The 18,381-nt window shown below is 41.0% G+C and overlaps 1 protein-coding gene across 2 annotated transcripts in view; it reads left to right on the top strand.

The window, feature by feature from the left end:
• The window catches only part of TMC8 (transmembrane channel like 8), an 829,418-nt gene that overhangs the window by 685,552 nt on the left and 125,485 nt on the right, over positions 1-18,381 (top strand). The window lies entirely within an intron of this gene.

The raw sequence follows: 18,381 nt of genomic DNA, 5'->3' as shown, positions 1-18,381 counted from the left end.
AGAATTGAAGAGTTGTAGTAGGCGTCAAAAGGGAGAGACTGTAATTTCTGGGAAAAAAGAAAAGATGAGAGAGGAGGGGCTCATGTTGGTGAAGAGCAGGGGCATATCCATTTAGATGAGAGGTAGGAGTATAGGAGGGATTTGAAGTTGATGTGGTTTGGAGTGTTTCGAAGTGGGGGCAGTGAGTTCCATAATTTGGCTAGGGAGTACGATAACAGAAGGTGGCCAGGGGAGCTGGAAGGTTTGTAGATTTGGAGGAGGTTTTGATTTTCTGATCAGAGTGAGTGGTTAGGAATATAGGGGGTTAAGGTGTTGGAGAGAGCAGGACAGTTGGATGGTTTGAAGATGATTTGATGGGCTGTGGTGAGTTTAAGTAGATTTAGGTAGTTAGGTAGCTCTAGCCATTGTAGAGATTGGAGGGAGAGGCGGTGATGGGAAGAATTTTTGGAGTTGATGGCAGATTTGTTGATATTGTAGCAGGATTCTAATTTGAATTGTAAGCTGAGTTGGAGGTTGGTGAGCAGGGGGGCACCGTATATGAGAACAGGGAGAAGGTAGGAAGAAGCTAAGGTCTTTCTTGTAGAGGGAGTGAGGTAGCGATTGTGTTTGTACAAGAGTCCTAATTTTTGGTGGGGTTTTTTTTGATGGCTGTTTGAATATGGATGTCGATTTTAGATGCTCATCAGTGGTGACACCAAGCAGCATAGTGTGAGATACAATTTCAGTGGGGGTGTTATTCTGGCTTAGTATAGTGAAAGTAGAATTATCAAAGGAGGAGATTCTAGAGGGAGTAAAGATCATTAGTTTAGTTTTGTTTGCATTTAGGGTAAGGTGGTTGTTGTGCATCCAAGTTTCTGTTTTAGTAAAAGCTGACTGGGCTTTTAGTAGTAGGTCGGAAGGAGAGTCAACAGTGCAGATGATTGTGGCATCATCTGCATACTCGATTAAAGAGGTATTGGGGATGGTGTGGTGAAAGTTATTGATGAATATGTTGAAGAGTAGGGGACCTAGAACAGAGTTTTGAGGAGTACCAGTGGGGGTGTGTAGGAAGGAGGAGGATAAAGATTTCCATTTTACAGCTTGTTGTCTTTCAGAGATGTACCTAGAGAACCAGGATGTAGTAGAGGGAGGTAGGTTGAGAAATGAGGGTAGAGACGAGTTTGCCACAGTCACGAGCATGGTTGATGGATTTGAGGAAGGACAAAAGGGCAGTGATGGTACTGTGGCCAGGACAGAAACCATGTTGGGTGGGGGTAAGAAGGTTACTGTGTTTTAGATATGACATTAGTTGAGAATGAATACACTTTTCTAGGATTTTTGAGAGTGGAAGAAGGATGGCAGTAGGCCTGAAATTGGTGGTGTCATAGTTTTTACTTCCCTTGTGGAGTGGAATGATGAATGCATGTTTCCAAACTGAAGGGACATAGGATTCTTGGATGGATCTGTTTATTAATGTGGAGATAGGCAGGGCTATGCTGTCAAGAGATAATTTGAGGAAGAGAGGGTTTAAATTGTCTGGAGCAGTACAGCATGGTTTTAGCTGGAGGAGGAGATTTTTATAGTGCTTGTGGGAACAGGGTTGAGCTTGAAGGTGGGGGATTGTTACGTGTTCTCAGTAGGGTGGAAAGAAGGTGGGGTGAACTTGGAGGGGGATGCGGGAAGGTGGTGGTTAGTTTAGCTATACACTCCACAAAGAAGGCGTTGAATGATGTGGCTGTTTCTAGGTCGGTGAGGTCAGGATTAGGGCAAGGATGATCTTTGTTGCTATAATGGAGGAGAGAGGAGATAGTATTCCAGAAGTTTTTTGGGTTTGTGGACTGCTTAGATTGGAGCTTGGTGTAGTATAATTTGCAGTCTCTAGTTATTAGTTTTTGTTATGGTATTGCGGAGTTGTTTGAATTCAAGTAGGGTATTAGGTAGTTTATTGTTATGGAATTGTCTCCAATTTCTGTCTCTTAGGAGCATTGTTTGTTTGGTTTCTTTTGATAGCCAGGGGGAGATTTTAGCCTTGACCCATTTGGTTCTGAGAGGAGCATGGCTGTTGAGGAGATTCAGAAAGGTTACATTAAAGTAGCAGTTTGCATTGTTGAAGGGCAGATTTTATAGGGGGGGGGGTCCAGTCGATTAGTTTTAGACAGTCATTGAAAATTTGTGGATTGAACTTAAAGAGATTATGGGTTTGAATGTAGTGATGCTGCTTTTGGAGTGGAGAAGGGTGTCAGTCAGCAAGGGCTGGTAGGTGGTCATTGATATGGTTGGGAAGGATACCTGAAGTTGAGATGTGGTTAGGTTGAGATACTAATATCCAGTCAAGGATGGTGCCAGAGGCAACATTTTTGTTAGGCCTTGTAGGAGAATTAATTATCTGGGTGAATTTAAACAGGTTGATTGATTAAGAGGGGAGTTGAGAGATGATAGTGTTCCAGTTAATGTTTACGTCTCGTAGAATATAGGTTTCATTTTTGATGGTAGAGGAAAACTTAGGAGAGGATGTCTTCTACTATTGAAATAGTTTAGTTTCATAGTTTCATAGTATAGTACTAGGCTATCTGCCCTGGGGCATTTGTAAGCCTAGCAATAGTGATGTGGCTTTTGCCACCACATGAAATGGTACAAAAATGTACAGAATAAATCTAGAATACTGTGCCTCTGTCTAGTAGTGACACAATGAAGATCCCCTTATATAATAGAATTAGTTTACTGTGCCCCTGTCTAGCAGTGACACAGATGTGACCCCTGGGGTAAACTTTCGATCTCCCATCCACTCATCAAGATTTCTCTTGAAGAGAGTCAGTGAGGGTCTCTGCCTGATACGAACTGGGATCCTGTTCCAAAGCATGGGAAGCCTCTGGGTTATGAATCTATCCCTCCAGCATGTCCTATTCATACTTGTGCAGAGGTTTAAGTCTTTAGCTCTCATGGTCCTGATGGATTTGGATTTTTTGAGGTGGAGCATGTCCATCAAATCCTGATTGGACATGGCCTTGTATGTCAGGCAGAGATCACCTCTGAGCAGGCGGTATGCTACTGAATAGAGCTGAAGTTTCTTTAGTCTGGCGGAATAAGACATATGTTGGAGACCCTTGATCCTTTTTGTGAGGTACTTTTGTGGTCTCTCCAGCTGTTGTAAGTGCCGGGTGAGGTACATACCAAATGGGGCATTGTACTCAATCATGGGTCTGATGAGGGAGGAATATAGGGGTACAATGACATCCTTGGATCTGGATGTGAATCTCTTCATGATGAGGTGTGCAAGGTAGAATGTTTTTCTAACCACTTTGGCAACGTGGGTGTCAAATGAGAGGTCGCTGTCTACTTGGGTCCCTAGGTCTCTGATTACTTTTTCCATACTCAGTGGGTTTCTGTCTATGTGATAATTTGTGGGTACTTTGTTTTTTCCAAAAGGGATGACTATACATTTTTTGGCATTTAGTTTAAGGCCATGACTACAGCACCAGTTGTCCGTTTCAGTGAGGCCTTTTTGTAGGATGTGTGTGTCTGCTGGTGTATCGACTATGGTGCCTAGTTTGCAGTCATCTGCGAACTTTGTCAGCCACAGCCCTCCCATGTTTGCTTTAACATCTGAGAAATAAATGCCGAACAAGAGGGGTCCCAGGACAGATCCCTGTGGGACACCATTTGTGACTGGCTTTGAGTCTGACATTGCTCCAGCGATTTTAACTTTATGGGTTCTGTCCTTTAGCCAGTTTGCAACCCATCTAGTGACATAAGGGTTTACTTTTAAGATGTTTAGCTTATCTATGATGCCTGAGTGGGGTATTGTGTCGAAGGCCTTAGCCAGGTCCAGGTATGCTGTATGGACTGCTTTGCCCTCATCAGTGGCTCTAGTGACTGTTTCAAAAAAGTCAACCAGGTTTAAAAGGCAGGATCTGCCGTTCACAAAGCCAAACTGGGTGGGGTCAAGTGTCTGTAGGTCCCCTATGTTTCTGTTTACGAGTTCCATAATGATTCTTTCCATAGCTTTGCATACAAGGCTAGTTAAGCTTATGGGGCGGTAGTTTCCAGGGTCTGTAGAGGCACCCCCCTTGTGGAGTGGGACCACTGTTGCTGTACGCCAGTGTACAGGTACATATCCCGAAGTAAGGCTAAGGTTAAATAGCATTTTTATGTGTGGGTTTAGCTCCTCTTGGAGTTCACGTAACACGCACCCCGGGATACCATCAGGTCCCATTGATGCTGTGTTTTTTGCTTTGTTAGGGCGGTTCTCACTTGGACATCTGAGATGACAGGGGGATTACATTCAGCTGGGATAAGTATTTCTTCTTTTGGGGGTGAAGGAGGAGAGAAATTTGCACTGAACCTGTCAGCCAGAATGTTAGCAATATCTGTGGGTTCAGTGTATTTTTTGTTGTTGTGAACCAACTCTGAGCATATCTGAGGGTTTCCACCCAGGTTTCTAACATAGCTGAAGAAGGCTTTGTGGTTATCTTTAGTGTCCTTAGGGATTTTTCTCTCAAAGTTTGCCTTGGATGTTTTTATGAGAGAACGTAGTTTTCTGCTAATGTTGATCAGAGATGTCTTCCCTTCGTGGGATTTCGCTCTGACGTGCAGTAGCTTCCTTCTTTTGTTATACAATTTGTTTATGGCTGAGGTCCACCAGACAGGACGCTTACATTTGGTGGAGAGGGACTTGGATTTGTTTGGGATTGCATGATCCATGCATTCTTGGATATGTCCATAGAAAGCATTTGTGAAGGATTTGGCATTGCGGGATGTGGTATCCACTGGCACAGTGGGCTTAAAGGATACCATCTCCGTCTTAAGAAGAGTGAAGTCTGCTTTTGAAAAGTTTTTAACTGTGGTCTTTTGTGCTGGGGGTGGAGGTGGGATATGTATATCCAGGGTGATTAGTTTGTGGTCAGATCTCACTAGTGAGGGGTATACTTCCAGTGTGGAGCATTTTGTTCCCATGTTTGTGATGATCAGGTCTAGTATATTATCTCCCCTAGTGGGAGAGGTGACTAGTTGTTCCAGTGCATTTGAATTTATGAATTCCAGGAACCTTTGGGCTAGGGTATTAGGGCTAGAATAATGTACCCAATCTATGTTTGGGTAGTTGAAGTCTCCCAGTATGATGGTATTTTGTGATACATTCATATCCTCCAATGTCTTCAGGAAGGCTGAGTGGGGTTCTTTAGATTGGGAGGGTGGTCTGTAACATGCTACCAGTTGTATAGCAGTTTTGCCTATGGTTAGTTGCACCTGTATGGTCTCTGATGCTTCATGTGTTGCTACTAACCTGGAGGTGTGGGTGTCCTTTATGAATATGGACACTCCCCCTCCCTTTGTGGTTCGGCCCAGGTTTTGGGGCCGAAAAGCATGATACGAGGTATAGCCTGGTAGCACTGGGGTGCTCTCAGGAGCCTTGAACCAGGTTTCAATTACTGCACAGATGTCGATGTTCTCCATGCTGAGGAGTGCATCAAGTGCCTGCATCTTGAGATTTAGACTTCTGGCATTGAGCAGCATTACCCTTAGTTTTTTCCATTTTGTTTTCTAAGGAGGTGGATTTGTCTTTTGAGCCTTGCCTAAAAAAGGCACTATGGGGGTGGCAAGAGCCTTAGCCAATATCCGGAAGCCCAGTGGTGACAGGTGTAAGCCATCCCTTGCGAAGCAGCGTGGCTTGTCCAACATATCATCCCAGGCAGACAGACATTGGATCCCTTTGGAATGACACCAGTACTCGAGCCAATTGTTAAAGCTGATCATCTTGTCTTTGTATTGTGGTATCATTCTTGGTGAGGGCAAGATGCTGCTCAGGGTCAGGGTCATACCAGCCTGGGCTACATAATCGGAGAGCTCCTCTATGTCTCTTTTCATGTAGTCCAGGGAGGTACGTCTCAGGTCATTCACACCAGCATGGGCAATGACGGAGTCATATTTGTACTTACTTTGGAGTGACCTGAGTGCGTGTGTTATGTGGCGGATCCTAGCCCCCGATAGACAGCTCACAGTCACCTTCTCCTTGTTCAGCCTGGTCAGTGGGACATCAGTGTGTCTGACTATGGAGTCACCTATTACTAGTGTATCAGGCATAGTGTTTGGCCTTAAGGGCTGCGATTGGTTGACACACTGATTTATTGAAGTATGTGTTGCATGTGTTTTGTTATGAGGCGGTGGATTTTTGGATGTCTGCTTTGGGAGCCTCTGTTGTTTTGGTAAGTTTTTTATTAGATCCTCCGAGTATGTCTTTGTGTTTTTATGTGTTTGGTTTGCAGTTGTGGCAGGTCTATGTGGGACTGGGATTGTTGTGTGTGTGGTTGCCATCTCCTCCTGTCTGGTCATGCCAGCCCTGCGTTGAGAGAGTTCAGCCTCCAGTTTGGCTATATAGTTGCATCTCTCACATGTATTTGTGTTTGTTGGGAGGAGGAGAGGGTTGTCTGTGTACATGAGACAATTGTAGCATTGTCTCAAGATGCCCATATTGACCAGCTGAACTGGAGACGATGCCAGTAATCTACCACTCGACATGCTAGAACAGTATAAGGGAGTGGTATACCTTTAAAGGAAGTGGGTATTCACAGGGGTGGTAAGTTGATGTAGTGCTTTACTTAGTATGAGAGTGCTTACTTAGTAGAGAAGTATTGAGAACAAGTGGTAGGCTTGTAATACAGTGAGTAGTCCGGTTATACTAAAAGTAGAGCTTCCTTAAGGGAAAATTTGAAGAGCAGACTTGGCGGAGCCAGAAAAAGTTTAACCTTGTTTAACTGCTATGCGCACGACCGCGCAAAGCCGTGCAAATGCGGATTTTAAACAGTGAACTACAAAAGAGCTAGGAATGGTCCCAAACAACCAATTACTACAGCTTCTTGTGCTGAGGTCACTTCCCCCAAGGACAGGTAGGCTGTTCAAGGCTCCCCACTCCCACTGGTGAGCAAAGAAACTTCCTTCTATCCAAGTAAGCTAATGGACAACACAGGAACTACACCACAGCCCAGAATACAGCAATGCCTGTAAACTGGTCTAAACTAGTCGAAGAAGGCGGGAAAACAAGGATTATTTTTTTTGTTTTTTTGGTAGAAACGCACAGAAAATGCAGAGACAGTGATAAATTAGTTACACAGGCTAGCACACTTTAGTGGGCAGCCTCCACAGTTAAATTAAAGAAACAAACAAGCAAACTTTCGAACAAATTCGACTAAAATGTAACTTTAAGTGCAGATTTTAAAATAATGCAGCAATCAGATAAAAAAACAGTTCAGCTAAGTTCAAGGTAAGCTACAGAAGTTATTTAAAGTGAAAAAAAAGCAAAGATACTTAAATCCAGAAGGTAGTCGCTTTTTTGAGTTCCTTGCTGCTAGGACCACTTGGAGCTTGTCTGAGCCTGGGGAAATATAGATGGCAGTCATGCAAATAGATTTGTGATTGTTGATTTTTAGGTGGGCTATGATTACTTCGGCTTTGGCACATTTTGGAATGGGGTTGGTAAATGGGGTAACTGTGTAGGAGGAGGAATAGACTATGGCTACACCACCTCCTTTCTTATAAGGTCTGTCTTTAGGGATCATTTGGTAGCTGGGTGGTAATATTGCTCTGTCTTTTATGTATGGCTTATTCTTGTGTAATAAGGAATGGTTCCTTAATCTGGTAAGATGTACTCTATCAGCTTCCTAAGTTCAGAGATAGTTTCTAAACATGCACTCCAGGAGACCATTGAAGAGCTTAGCCCAAATTCCCAATTGCCCCAAAGCACTGTCTGGTTATATGACTTGCTCATGGTCACATAGGAGGCAAATGAAAACTGAGGGAATCAAACATTGTGCCATAGAAAGGAGCATGTAAGCAAATCATAACCTAAATTATCTATGCCAACTGCCAGATCTAAAGTCTAACCCAACCAAGGATCAAAACTGGGGCTAACCACACCACAGGTGAGCACCCTACCATTATAGCAAACTTGTGACTAAAAGCACAAGTGGTGCCCTTGAAGCGATTTGAATTTGAGCCCTGGTTTATAATACCGGTGATCTAAGCCCTGAGCTACAAGACCAGTTCAAACAATCCCCTTATTACAGTTTGTATTATTTTTTTATCAAAGTATTCTAATCAGGCTGGCAAAATGCAATTGGAGAGCAGTTTTCTAGCAGACAGTTATCTCATTATTTCCATATATACTGTTATACTAAGTGTTAAGTCTCCTTATTTTATTCCTTCATTATACTAGTAATTAAAAACCATCACAAAGATCTATTTTGTGTTGATGCTGTGTAATAATTTCATAGTCACCTCTAAGTGGCAGTGCTAATTCTATTGCAGTTAAAACATTGTCCACCCAGTTTCTCTTCTTCTTAAAAAAGTGGTACTTGCCATATTCCACACTGTAATATATTCCTACTTCTTTCTTCCATATTGTATACACATACTGTAAATAACAGATCTTGTAATTTTCCTTCCAGTACTTCCACCAGAAAGTCAGTTTCCTACAGCAGACCAACATTTGCTCATGTCCTTTTAAAAGTGTTCTATGTTGACTTTTAAAATGTACAGAATTGTATGCTACCATTTAACTTTTGAATTCTCTTTGTTACTGTTATAATTCTTGCATGTTTCTCTAGTTTGCTTATTATTTCTATTGCTGTATCACCTTGATGATACACAAATAGGGTCTTTGTCCCAAACAGTTATGTTTCCTATAGTAGCATGTTAACTTCTGTACATCGCATGTATTCTTCTTTCTGTGCAAGTATACATACATATTAAAGTTTCCCATCTATATTATTACCTTATTGACATTCAAAAAACTTTGAGTTGGTTCAATAAGTCTGTACTACTAGTCGGTGTTGTGGGTGCATAAGTGCAGACCATTCTCAGTTTAACATCATGTTTTTATGTTTACAGCTATACATTAGCCAGACCATACCATTAAAACTTCTAATATTCTGATAATTGTTCTTTCTGTCTTCAAAATAATACCTGAAAAGTGATGCTGCTCGTTGGACCATATCACTTTATTCCTCCACATTGCCTCTAATTCATCCAACTGACACCCCTGTTGATATTTCACATCTAATAAAAGAACCTTGAAACAGCCAGCCAGTTCAACTCATTCTTCATAGACTGCATAGTTAAACTATCAGCCTCCTTCCCACCTGTCCTCCTCCACCACCACCCCCTCCTGCCCCAACCACCACCCCAATCATCAACTTTCTTCCACATCCTTCTGCCTCAAGCCCATCCCGACAAGCACTATAAAAAGACTTCTCCTCAAACTCAAACCCTGTTGCAATGCACCCGACAACCTTCCACCCACCTTCCTCAAACAATCTGCAGACAGCATTGCCTATCCCATCTCTATTCTTATAAATAGATCCATACAAGAATCATACGTCCCTTCTATCTGGCACCATGCTTACATCATCCCCCTCCACAAAGGTGGCAAAAATACTGATACCACCAAATTCAGGCCTGTTGTCATCCTTACCCCTCTTTCTAAAATACTACGGAAAACAATACAAGCACAACTCATGGCACACCTAACACAAAACAATCTCCTCTCCCCTACCCAACATGGTTTCCAACCTGGCCACAGCACCATGACTGCCCTTCTTTCTTTTCTTGAAACCATAAACTTTGAATGCAACTCAGGCAAGTTTGTATCCACACTATTTCTAGATCTGTCAAAGGCCTTTGACACCATCTCACCCTACACCTCTCTCCCACCACCATTGCCTGGTTTTCCAGCTACTTGTCCAACCGCCAACAAGCTGTCCAGTGGAAACCATCAATCTCCCCTTTCCTTCCCACACCCACAGGTGTCCCACAAGGTTCTGTTCTTGGCCCTCTTCTCTTCAACCTATTCATTAACAACTTTCAACAATCCATCCCAGACTCATCTATCATCCAATATGCAGATGACTCAACAATCATCTGCTCAGCCTTCTCCCCTCCGAGCTCCTAGCAAAATCCCAACTAGCCTTTTCCAAAACAGAAACCTGGATGCAGTCTAACCATGTGGCACTAAATGCAAATAAAACCAACTAATGGTTTTTCCCCTACCAAAACCTCCATTGACGAATCCACATTCACCATACAGAGCCAAAACATCACCCTCCTTGAAATTGTTCCCAACACCAAGCTTCTTGGCATCATTATTGATGAAGAACTAAAATTTGACACCCACATTCACTCCACAATCAAGAAAATCCACCAAAAGTTATGTCTCCTCTACAGGCACAACTTCTTCCTAAGCCCCTCTACCTGCCAAACTCTTGCATTCACCTTCCTACTCCCCTCCCTTATGTATGGTGCCCTTCTTTTCACCAATCTCCATCTTAGCCATCTGTCCGAACTTGAATCCTGCTACCACAAGATCTCCAAATTTGCAACCAATTCAAAAAAACTCATCCCACCACTGCCACTCCCTCCTCACCCTCAACTGACTTTAACTACCCAACTACTTCAGTTACCTACAACTCACCATTGCCTACAAGCTCATCTTTAAACCTGCCAACTGCCCAGCTCTCACTACTCACTTAAAACCTTACATTCCCAACTCCCACTCAAATCCAAAAACCAAAATCTCCTTCAAGTCCACAAACCTGCACAAACTCCTGGCCATCTACTGCTGTCCCACTCCATAGCTATACAGTAGAAGCCTCTCCCCACACACTTCCACAACCTACATAACCATACAAATTTCAAATCTCAGCTACTATCTCATCTTTCTTCAAAATGAGAATACCCTTGCCATGATTCAACTTAACCCCCCCCCCATTTTGCCTTGCACTGACTCATCAGACTACCTCTACTATTACTTCATCCCACCCAAAACAATCTCTCCTCTACTAAAAACAAATTTTCTCTTGAATATATATTGTACTATACTCTCCAATCTCTAATATGCTATTACCCTCTCCATACATAATATCTTCCTACCCTACTAATGGCTAGTAGCTATATATTTTGAAATGTTACACCTACAATTTGAGTTTATAACAAAAATATTCACTTTATGCAAATGTTGAAATTTCTGTATTGAATTATGTCTTTTCATTTTGTAACATTGTGACAAGCCAATTACAAATATCATGGAGCTTATGTGTAAATATTTAATTAGCTGTATGAACTATGTCCTTTTGTAACATGTGAAATGTAACTTGCAATTATTGTGGAGCTTTTCTCCCGGGGTCTCCACTGAAACAGGCTCTTAAACTTAAATAAATAAATAAATAAATAAATAAATAAATAAATATCATTTTCTGTGGTTTGCAACCATTTTGGAAGCAATAATCTATCCGATCTGATATATTCATCCTAATAATAGCTTGTCCATCACGTAGTTTATTTTGTATTGTCTTTAAATATTTCCACATTCCTTATTTTTATGATTGCTAACTCATTTAGCTATGAAAAACGTGTGCTCCCATTTCCACCCTTTATTTAGACAATGTCTCATCCCCTTCCTCTGGTAAAATGCAAAACATATTTTCTGTTGGAAGACCAATTACAATGCCTTCTTGTCATCTTTTCTGCATTTCCTCCTGTATATTCAGAATTATCACTGTGTTGCCACTAATATGTTGCATTTCTACAATTTCAGTTTTTAAATATGTTTCTTTGATTCTAGCATTCCTTTTGTTTTCCTTCAACTTTTCCATGTAATCTAGTTGACAATCACATGGAAGATTGTGCAGTTCTCACATTTTCTGCAGACAGGTTTTCAATGCTGCTTTGTATGACTGTTGCCCCACTTTGATCACATTCTTTTTTTAATACATCTTGAACTAAAGGACTCAAACTGCCATAAAATTAATATAAATATTAAAATGTCCCACTACGACCAATATTATTCAAAACATTGTCTAAGTGTAGCAATTGATTTTCCTTGAAATGTAAATCTGACCACACTTCCCATCATCCAGCCATTATTCTTCTTGGGTTCAAAAGTTTCATAATGTCCACCAGTTTTCCAGACTTCTATCCAAATATCTGTTTGTACGTTGGCATTACCCAGCATAGAGTTTCTAAACTACAAAAAATGTACTGTGTTTTTGTGTAAAAACATTTGTTGCAGCAGAGTTACTCCACAGATTTTTATTCATTAAACAAAGGGAAAAACATCATTACTATGTCTGCTGATATAAATGTGAGATCTAGAAATGCTTCTGACCCCAACTGTATCATTGCTATAATTTGTGTTGCTGTAAATCCAAAAGGCAAAATGACTCTGTCCCACAAATCAGTCTATTATTTTTCAGTGACAGTCTTTAAAGAGCTAGATTCCTATTGAATTGCTATCACTCTCACCCTGCCCTCATTTGTGCATTTATAATCCTGCTACCACTTTAACACATAAATGCCTACCACTCGCCATAGAATCCTGCTTCTTCATTCCTTCAAGCTGCTAGCTGTCTCTCTTCTCTGCTCACAAAGTTTCTGCTGTGATAATGTCCACCCTGTGGTGTTCTCTGGCAAGCGGTTCCACACTAAAAGGAGATATGACATATCCACAATGTCTTTTACATTCCATTGTGAGTTAGCCATTTCAGATTCCACTGTACTGCTCCACTGATTACTACCACTCATTGAAACATCAGGTTCTTCCAGGAAATCTGTTAGCATATCATCAGATATACCATGACAATAAGCAAGCAGTAATGTCCAACAGGGTGTGTGTTGTTGTGGAAAGAACGCCCGCCCAGGGGTGTCCTGAGGCCTGACGCCACAGGCAGAGGACAGTATCACAGTAGGAACGTTGTGAGCAGAGATGAGAGAATGGGAGCAGCTCGAAGCAGCTGGAGGGCATTACTGCACTTTGTAAAATTAGTGTGTTTTACGTATTTTTGTATTACTATATTATTTTTTGTATATTTTTGATGTAAAATAGTTTATCTGCCTAACATTTCAAAGTTGCTGTAGTATATGTAAATGGTGTTGGAGGAAGCATTTTACATGCAAAATATATCATTTAAAAATCTAGATATTTACTTTATATTATTTTTTGTATATTTTTGATGTTTTTATTTCCTTCAGAAAATTTATGTTAACACAAATCCTGTTATTTAAGCTAATTTGTAATTTTATAAAAACAAGATTTAATACCCGTTTCCAATTTTGAGCCTTAGTGTCCCGCTTTATTTCAGGCATTATCTAGATTTCTTGAGCTAAAAGGTTGAGAGATATGGAAACTTCTTTACTACTGCTGCCACACACACATGCAGACACGCGCGTGCACACACACACACACACACACACACACACACACACACACACACACACACACACACACACACACACACACACACACACACACACAAACTTACACTTAGAAAATGTATGCTAACACAAGTCTTATTATTCAAGCAACTTTGTGATTTTTATAAGTATTTAAAACATGTTCATATTTTATGCATTTGATCCCCCTTTTATTTTAGGCTTTATCCAGATATTTGAGCTAAAAGGTTGAGAGGTAAGCAAACCGCTTTACTGCTACCAGTGCTCAATTGCTTCCACTCTTCACTCAATCTCTCTCTCTCTCTGTTACTCACACACACCTCGCTTTCATGCAAATAAGCACACATACACTCACACACACAGAAACATAAACACATGCACACTTTTTTCCTGCTTTATTTAGTTTTTACACTCACTAAACATAAAAGCACTGCATAACAAGTGTAAAATAACAGCTCGATTGCTCTTGCTTTCACCCACATACCGGCATGCCCTCACAGACACGCAGACATAAACATGCACTTTTTTTTAATATATATTTTATACTCGCTAAGCAGCAGAAGCGCTGCTTAGCGAGCATAAAATAATGGTGGCCATTAGGATATTTTCAGTCCCAGCTCCACAGCAGCTTGATATGCTGCTTTGAATGGCAAACTCATTCTTCAGTGGGTATAACCTGTAGATTAACACCCTGCTGGAGAACATTCACTCTCCAATCTGAGTGTGATCTACAGTTTGCCCATTCTCTAAAATGTAATAACTAATATGCCATTATTTTCCATTTTCTAAACATTATCAGCTGTGGAATCCTCATACATACCTCTCTCCTCCATTCTGGAATTTTCACCCTCCAATTTCATTCCATGAAGCACTGTTTTAGTGTCTGCAGCAATCAGAATAAAGCACTCTTCCAGGTCCCCTGTCTATATTTCATCTAGTTACTACCAAAGACAGATCATGGTCAAATGGTGCCCAAGGCAGGGTAATGGACTCTCCTCACAGCCAATCCAGTGTCCTATTACTTGTCTGTCTATCCCAAGCTACCATAAACACTGTTCAATTGTGCCAGTGTGCATACTGTTTTCTTCTTTACTTTACAATAATTACAGACATTTGGATTTTCTTTAAAACCTTTATTTCAAATTCTGTAGCACAAACACTGATAGCCATTTGCTAAACACAGTTTCTCACTGAAAAAAGACTTAAGATGAGCAACAGTAAATTCATCTTCACTTGAAACCAACATTCATTGAAAATACATCTGGCCAGTGTGGAGTATTAAGTATATCTTGGGCTCTGTACTGTTTTCAAACTATGGGCTCCCAACACACATTTTTAGGACTATGCGTAAATGCATGTGTTCTTTAATTCACCTTCCTGATTGCTTTAAATTATATTTTTTGTTTCATATAGCAACATCTGCCAGAGTGTTTTAAATTTGTAGTCCTGAACATTTTATTTCAGTACGTTTGTTTGTCTTTTTGGCTTTTCCCGGTTAGGGGTCGCCACAGCATAACTCTGGTCCACTAATGATTGGCAGTAGATTTTCACGAACGCCGAGGTGCCAGCTCGACGTTCAACCTTCAATGAAGGCATGCCCATTTACGCATGTCTTTCGAACACCCACCCAACTGTGGGGAGGACATGCAGACTCCACACAGAAGGCACTCCCCGCACTCCAGCCGAGAATTTTATTTCAGTAAGTTTGTCTGCGTCTTTCGGCTTTTCCCGGTTAGGGGGTCGTCACAGCGGAACTCCGGTCCGCTAATGATCGGTAGTTGATTTTTACGTGCAGAGTTACCAGCCCTGATGCACAACCTTCAACGAAGGTATGCCCATTCACGTATGTCTCCACGCAGAAGACACTCTAACTGAGAATTGAACTGGACAGCGTCTTACTGTGAGGCAACAATGCTACCGCAGCACCACCACTGCAGCTTATTTCAGTTAGTATTGAAACAAATTGTATGAACCAATAATTTTATTTTTATTTATCCTTTTCTTGACCAGATTAGCTCCACTATAGTAGCCTCCTTTCAGGGAAGACCAGAGGTGGTATTTATACTACTATGAGAAATTTGGCCAGGGCTTCATGGAACTTGCCCAACTTGTCAGTGTTGTGAGTGGGACCCATTTTGGAGGAGCATTTCCTGTTTCTGTTCTAGGCACAGAGGAGGCCCGGAGAAAAAGAGAGGCAGATGGAGAGAGAAGAAGATGACGCAGTGGTGAAAGCAAATGTGGAGACTGGAGAATGTGTGCAGGATTCTGAGGAAATGTTTCAAAGAAACCTGTTTGATGGAGATGAGTTAGCAAATGATGGATGTATAATTATAATCCTCCAGTTGGGAGGGTGTTGTCGGATAATTTAATAAGTGGTGGTGCAGAGTGAGCCAGAAAATGAAGGAAATGTTTTTTTTTTGGGGGGGGGGGCATTGTGAAGAAAATACAAAAGGAAGATGAAGAGACAATCCTGAAGAATAGTGGTGAGATGGAAAAGAAAACATGCAGAGAAAGTGAAAGAAGGCAGAAGTGAAGTAGCAGAAAAGAAGGTAGAGGAAAATGAAAAACAGATATATGTGGTAAGGATTCAAAGTAAAGAAGTCAAGGAAATGGACAGGTATTAAGTCTGGGACAATTCTGTAACCAGTGGGATCTTTATGTGATAAAAGCATTTAACAGGAAAACAAGGTTCATGTACAATTCTGAACAGAGGTAGAAAGAAAGACTTTGAAAGGGCATTTGAAAGCTTTATGTAAAGAAGTATTGCACATTGCAAAAGTTTATGGCAAAAAGGGTTTATGGACTGGTGGCGGGGACTGTAATATTGTGTTAAAAATAGAAAGAGAAAAAAATTATACATATAAAAAACATGATAAATATGGAGAGGAATAGGGGTATTGTAAAATACTGGGGACAACCAAAAACATGTTGTTTTTGTGGAAGAGAAGGACATTGGATAAGTACATTTTACAAAAGAAAATGTTATATTTGTATGTAAATGGGACATGATGCAAAAAATCTGAATAGAAATGTTATGAATGTAACAAAATTGGACATTTATGGATGGATTGCAAACATGAAAATAAGAATAGGAAAAGGAGAGTGCTGGAATTCAAAAGAAAAACATGTAGCGCATTTACTAACAGCATGTGACAGCCCATTGGACACAAGTGTCCTTTTTCAGGAGCAGCCCAGGGGTATTATCTGGTGAAGCAAATTGGCAGAGTTCCAGAGCTGACAAATGAAAGCCGAATGAAGCAAACCATGTACTACAAGGAGCAGCTCTTTAACAGCTCAGGCTTACTCATCTGTATTGACTGTTAGACAAACTGCTGTTGCCCAAACTACAAAACAGTGTACATCTATGACTGATATTGGCAGACCACAATCCTCAGTGGTTAAAAACAACAACATAAAAAAATGTTAAAGGAGGCCTAGTAGCTGGTGTGGAGGATTAAGCCTCTTGCCTTACGTAGAGAACGTTCAAGGTTTAACTCTCACCAAGTCACTTAACTCGACGGTGCCCCCTAACTGGGGCATTTCACACCACACACAAAATTTACATATCCTGACTGCTCGTTCTTGCTGCAGGTAGGTTGCACAGCTCCTGAATCAATCATGCAGATATATCCTCTGCTCTTGCAGCAAATCAAATCTGCGTGTCCATTGTGACATTATGTGCTGACATCCAATTGCAGATATTATTTGTTTTGTTCATCTGTTGCATGGTGGATGTCTTAACTTTTTGCATTTAAAACCAGCACTAGGGCTCCAGCTACCACCAGGCCATAGGCAGCTGCCAAGGTTGCCTAGTGCTGGATCCGGCTCTGGTCAGTACAGATATCACTTTGCTTTGCCTTCAAAAATAGGCCATAAACCTAATGGGACTAATATGGTCAACAAAACATTCATACATATATACATGAATAAATGAATAAACAAATAAATGCAAGTCATGAATATGCCAGCTTCATGACTGCAAATGAAGGGGTGTATGGAGCAGATGACTCATAGCATGCTTTGTCAGCGATAGTGCTTTATACAGACAGTGACATCTGAGGGCAGGATATACAACACACACACACACACACACACACACACACACACACACACACACACACACACACACACACACACACACACACACACACACACACACACAGACACACACACACACCAGAAAAAGCACAGTGCATTAGCATTGATGATAATGTGGAAACATGGCTGTATTAAGCTCTGCCATCACCACTCTAGTTCAGTTGATGTCTGGTGTCTTCTGTGGAGAGTCAGCATGCCCTTCTTCCATCCATGTGGATTTTTCACTAGGTTCTTTAGTTTTCTCCCATCTCCCAAAGAAATGTAGTATGTGAACTTGCTTCTACAAATTACCAATGGGTGTGCATGTAGTAGGTCAGTAAGTGGGAGAATGTGTTCTGCAGTGTACTGGAAGCGTGTCCAGAATGGGGTTTCAGTGTATTGTTTCCTCTGACTATTGGGATAAGCTTCCTTATCTCCACAACCCTGTGAGGTATAAAACAGATATCAGAAACTGGATGGATGGATGGATGGATGGATGGATGGATGGATGGATGGATGGATGGATGGATGGATGGATAGATAGTTGCATGCATGCCTTATGTGCTTCTGTCAACCACCTAAACCTTCCCCAATATAGCTGCTACAAATGACACATCTATGTAGGTTAAGTCTTAGCACTGGCCTATAAAGTGGAAATGGAACCCACTTCTAAGGCATGCTGCTGGCCTTCATTATTATCCATTCACAATGTACAACAAAAGTCAAATTAGGGATAATTAGGATAGTTACAGCACTCTGGCTCCCCCTCTCTGTGTCCCTCAACATCCTTAGTCATTGTTTGACCATTGCTTATCATCCTGTATCACTATCCACATGTTTGTTTCTTTGTACTCATCAGAACGTCCAGTATCACACTGTACTGTACATTATCATTTCTAGTTTGTACATGAACTAAGTATAATGTACCCTCTTGTTAACTTAGGAGTGACTTGTGGGCATACCTCTAAACCTTTTTGAGCAAGAAATCTAGACAAAGCCTAAAGTAATATGACAATGGCCCAAAATTTGGTATGGATTTTAAATATTGCTGTTATAAACTTAGAACATTGCTAGAATAACAGGATTTGTGTTAACATGCATTTTCTAAAG

Source organism: Protopterus annectens, chromosome 4.part0 (genome assembly GCF_019279795.1).
Source record: "Protopterus annectens isolate FY-2018-M chromosome 4.part0, PAN1.0, whole genome shotgun sequence".
NCBI lineage: Eukaryota > Metazoa > Chordata > Ceratodontiformes > Protopteridae > Protopterus > Protopterus annectens.
Note: the sequence above shows the minus strand (reverse complement) of the source record. Positions and strands in the feature narration are given on the sequence as shown.